The 5,567-nt window shown below is 38.4% G+C and overlaps 1 protein-coding gene across 1 annotated transcript in view; it reads left to right on the plus strand.

Moving 5' to 3' along the window:
- Window positions 1–448: 448 nt before the first annotated feature.
- The window catches only part of LOC107658661 (protein FAM163B-like), a 35,838-nt gene continuing 30,719 nt past the window's right edge, over window positions 449–5,567 (plus strand). Inside the window, exon 1 of the mRNA XM_016447303.1 lies at window positions 449–1,173. The gene's annotated coding sequence lies outside the window, so the exon portion shown is untranslated. The remainder of the gene's footprint in view (window positions 1,174–5,567) is intronic.

Here is a 5,567-nt window from a genome sequence, read left to right on the forward strand (position 1 = left end):
TAATGTCTACACATACCCCAACCCATTTTATTGATGTGCGCATGCCCAGTAGCTGCAGCTGTATTGCTTCTAGCCTTAACAGTTTTTATCAGCATTTATCATCAATTTAGAACGCGGCGCATCCAATCAGAATCGTTTATAAAGCGCTTTATAAACGTTTCTATTTATAACACAATAGTATTAACATTATTATTATTAACATAATGTTTAATTACAAGGTTCGCCACATAATATTTAAAATAAGCAACAATACTTATGTTGATTAAATAAGCAACAGCGTTAACACTGTTGTAAAGTGTGGCCTCAGAAAAGTTTAACATACATTTTAACGACTTAATTAATCAGTGAGGCGGTATCTTAACGCCTTCCAGGGGCTCTGATGAATTTATGATGCTTCTCTGGATTCGTTGAACTCGCATCACATCTCCTGATAGCCGCATATCGTCAGTCAGCGCAGTGACTGGAACTGTAAAACCGTCTCGTCCCACTCCGCGCGCGCGGGCAGATTTACAGTGCACTTCAGCTGCACGAGACAAACAGCAGCAATTATCTGGCGGGAAAGAACGCGACACCAAACACGGCAAATCAGCATCGGAGAACAAACAAGCTTGAGATTTCATAGTCCGTGGTAATTTCTAGTACAAAGAGAGAAGACGCTAAACTGAAGCTTGAGGCGCATTGTGATATTATGGAGCTGCGAAGGCTTTCGTGTTCCGGTTGAGGACGTTTGAAGGAACGGCTTTTTATACGGCACCTCATTTCACGGACCACTCTTCGATGCAGAACTAGTTTAGGCTAATTTCTGAGAAACGACGGCGGATTTGATTAGGTCTACCTATCGAAAAGGACTTTTGTTTACCTCAACAAGTTTTTCCTCTTCTAAATTACTACATTGTGCTCTCGGAGCTTCTTTTTTTCCTCACATTTAAGGAACGGTCTGTGAAAAGTCGCTCAGAATGTTGACAACTCCACATAAACGGGTATGAAATAAGGAACACATTGATTACGCCAAGATATCGCTTCATCTTAATCGTGTGAGACTGTTAATACGCCGCATTTATTGCTTCCCCAACCCATTCACGTTTAAGCCGTTTTAGGACGCCAAAAGTCGCTCGCGCGGATGCCGTAACAGTTCTGCAGATGTGCTCTGGTTCAGTTCTAACCATCGTGTAGGTAAGATTACAACACAACTGTGATTTATTTCGCTTCATTTGTCCACAGAATTGTTTTTGTTGTGAAGAAATGTAATGTGGTTTCTCTATTGGTTTGTGTGAACAGTAATCATTCCTAATTCGCGTTTAATGTCAATAATGCTCGGAGACATACTCCAGTTGACATTTTCATTATTAGCACTTTTAATGAAATTAAATTAGGCCTGTTTTCTTCATGTAGCTTCAACTGGCATTCATAGGAAGTTGTGCTCTGTCCATGGTGCTGAAGTTATGGAAAGTTGACCTGCTGAACTCGATTTCATTCAAATATGTTGATGTTATATACATTCAGTATATCCTAGATAGATCCTTCTCAATACTGCATCATTATAGAAGTTTAATGCATGTCTGAGTTAATGTTTTTAACCAAATCAACACTATACAACTTATAGGCCTACAGGAGGCTGAATTCCAGGTAAAAACCATTGAAAAGCACATTTTCCCACTGTTTGTACTTAGATGCATCCAAAGAAACAGCCCTTGGTAGTTGTTCAATCTACAATGAGTTCTAACTGCATCATGATTTTGCATCATGGTTTTGATCATGTGACCAGTAAGACCATCTTTCTCAACCTGTGCTCTTTTAATGATAACTCAAACATTAAGAGCCATTGAACACATCATGTCACATGCAGTCAAGCAGGTATGGCAATCTACACTCCTCTTGATTGGCGCATGCGATTTCCCATGACCCCTTGAATGGTGCAAAGAGATTTTTTCCCCTATGACATTTACGAGATGGGACATAAAGGGGGATGGGCTTTTCCAGCATAATAATGTTAACGAATTCTCTCCACCCCTGGCCACGACCGTTCCTCCATCCTTGACCCTCCCCTGTCACATCTCTGTCTCTCTGTCACACACATATTAATTGCAAGATGCCCCCATTCCAGTGAATCATAGAGACATAGCATGTCTATTCCAAAGTGTCATCTTCAAAGGAGGAATAAACCAGTGTCACATATGCAGAACTTATTTTAACCAAATATTAACCAAGAGTTATTTTAGCCTGATCTGACATGTAAAAATACATTTCAGTAGTCAAATTGGTTACGTCATAGTAAATCATATTTTCTCATAAATCACATAAATCATAAACAAATATTGTGAAATTGGTGTAAGATTTAAATTTCATAAATCATTACAAAGAAACCGCAAGGAACACTGAATTAAAATGAAATTTTAGAGTAGAAACTGCAATAGAATTTTCTTGTAAAAATTGTCAATAATCTTTGTTTTATTTAAAACGTTATTTAAAATGTAAAAAACGTATTTATTTATTTATTTATTAATGTGTCTACAGTGTGTATGACATTCTTCTATGGAACACAAAAGAAAATATTTTGAAAAATTTGTTGGATTTTTGGACCCCATTGACTTCCATTCTTGTAAAACATTCGCTAATAACCTGTTTTATTTAAAACTTTAAAATTAAAAAAAAACATAACATTTTAAAAAACGTAAAACAAAAAAAAAAAACTTAGTATTTATTTATACTTACATACATACATTCATTCATACATATATGGCATTCTTCTCTGAAACACAAAAAAATATATACATTTACATTTTTTTTGTTGTTGTTGTTTGTATTTTTGGACCCCATTGACTTCCATTGTATGAAGTTTAAACATTCCTCAGAATATCTTCTTCATGTTCCACAGATGAAAGAAGTCATACAGTACAGGTCAGGACATAAGACATAAGGGTGATTAAATTATGACAGAATTTTTATTTTTCATTTATCCTTTCAATGATGCTTTTTAGGTTACCTGACAAAACGTTTTTCATAATATAATATGACCGTGCTTCTCAGAGACTAAAATGATTTGTATTCTGCATGCAGCAAGGTTTAGGAATAATTACAGAATGTAACAATGACTTTAAATTGCATCACCTTAAAAAGTATGTAAATATTTTAAAGTCATACAATGTTTTTGAAGCACCCAGGTGTAAAGTGCATTTAAACAGACAAGATTTTATTCTGACCATACGGTCTGTGAGCAGGGACGTTTAATGATTTGGATATTTGGAGCATCATTCTTCAAACTCTTTTCTGCCAGAACCTCCAGGCTGCCTTTCACACCACATCTCCTCGCTACTCTTTCATTTATGTCCTTCACTGTTCCTGCTCTCCTCCCCCATCCCCTCCCCCACACCAGTTGCTATGTCTCCTGCCACAAGGCCATGTCACTTCCTGCGACCGCAGACACCAGCATGGGCTTACAACACTCCTGCCGCCCCAAGGGAGTGCATGTCGGCCGATGCCTTGCAGAATATACAAAGACTGTTTTTACTAGAAGATGGAAGCTTGCTCTCACATCCCCCCAAACCTGCTTAAGCTGAATTGGAAAAGTCCCAAAGCAATAACAAAATGGATTATTTCTCACATCGTTTGGTGTCCAGGAGGTTTCTCAGGAGGATCTTCTCCAAGGAGGGGCCATGAACATATAGGGATGTTCAATGTGAGACAGCAGCAGAATAAGTTTTGAAGCACATAATGGTGGAATGATTCTGGATACGGAGTGGCCTCTTGCCAACTGGACAGGCAGAGATATAAAAAGATTAGGGCAGGAAGCAAAGTGGAAAAGAGGCTGGAGCTGTACTCAGCCACCCTGCAGGAATAACTCTAAACACACACATGTTATCTCACAAAAGAGTGTTTTTATGTAAGTCCTGTAAACACTTTTATCCTCTTCGTGGTGATGGAAGAAGGCTGGAGGTTGTGTACATAGCGGCTACAAAAAATGAATCACTCCGGCCCTCTAATGCATCTGCTTAAATACACAATTGCTTGTTACTGCTTCTTCTTCGCCTGTATTTTGATCCAGACATTCAGTACTCTTTCAGAAGATGTGTAATAGCGCCTCCTACCATGTAACAGTGAAAACACGGAGAGCCGGAAAACTCAGTCAATGGCAGGGAAAAAGTTAATTAATTGAAGTTAACACAATTAATTGCATCTTGGCCTGTATGTCATTTTAGACTGTTTTTAACCTGACACAGTGTCTTAAATCTCCGGAACACAAATTAAGATATTTTTGATGCATTCCGAGAGCTCTCTGACCCTCCCATAGACAGCAAGGATCCTAACATGATCAAGGCTCAGAAATGCAGTAAGGACATCATTAAAATAATCCATGTGACATCAGTGGTTCAACTTAAATTTTACGAAGCTATGAGAATACTTTTTGTGTGCAAAGAAAACAAAAAAAAATACTTTATTTAACAATTCGTCTCCTCCGCGTCACCTTGTAGCGCCATTTTGAAGAGTATCTCATATGTAAACAATGTATTATGTTCCGGTCAAAGCGTACACAACGTAAACAACGCTTCATCCACGTATGGTGCTGCTGACACAGAACAGCATGCATCGTTTACGTATGTGATGCTGTCCAAAATGGCGCTATAAGGTGACGAATTGTTGAATAAAGCCGTTATTTTTGTTTTCTTTGCGCACAAAAAGCCTTGATCGTGTTAGGAACCTTGCTATCTATGGAGGGTCAGAGAGCTGTTGGAATGCATCAAAAATATCTTAATTTGTGTTCCGAAGATGAACGAAGGTCTTACAGGTTTGGAACGACATGAGGGTAAGTAATTAATGACAGAATTTTTGGGTGAACTATCCCTTTAAAAGTGCACATGGTGTAAGAGGCAGAAAATCAGCAAGATATGCTGCAAAAGTCAAAGACATTCATCTGCATTTTTATATAAAACAACAATGAATTAAATTTGCATGTGCATGAATTCATTTGGATTCATGTACCTTATATGAGAATAATTTATAGTCAAACACCTGAACTATTAAGTAATATAGATTTCAATGATTACATTGGGATGGGAAGTGCTCCTCAGCTAGAAGATGACTTGGGCATCCTGAGGTGCAAATGAATCGTCTGTTCCACATTTAGCTCTTACGAAATAGAATTTGATGGTTTGAAATTAACTGGATTTTGACGTTTTCTTCAGGGAGTGCTGATTAACAATGAAAAACCTGATATATGTATACTAAAGTGTTCTGGGTGGTTGTTTGAATTAGTTGCTATGTGATTACTTATTAGCCCAAGTTTAAAAAAAAAAAACACACAGCTCCATGTCTAAAATAATATTGTGGTCTCTTGATATGATCCCTGCTTCAGTTAAAATGTAACAGAAAAACGTCTCGGTTACGTATGGTAACCCTCGTTCCCTGAGGGAGGGAACGGAGGTCACTTAGAACCTCCGCGTTCCATCCAGGGACCAGACATGAAGTTTCCAGAGGTCTGGACGCGTGTGCCCAAGGGTGCCCCGTCTCTGAGTCAGTAGATCCTTCCTCAGAGGAATCGGCCAAGGAGGGGCTGTCGCGAGGAGCATTAG

Source organism: Sinocyclocheilus anshuiensis, unplaced genomic scaffold (assembly GCF_001515605.1).
Source record: "Sinocyclocheilus anshuiensis isolate Anshui unplaced genomic scaffold, SAMN03320099.WGS_v1.1 scaffold567, whole genome shotgun sequence".
NCBI classification, from domain to species: Eukaryota; Metazoa; Chordata; class Actinopteri; order Cypriniformes; family Cyprinidae; genus Sinocyclocheilus; species Sinocyclocheilus anshuiensis.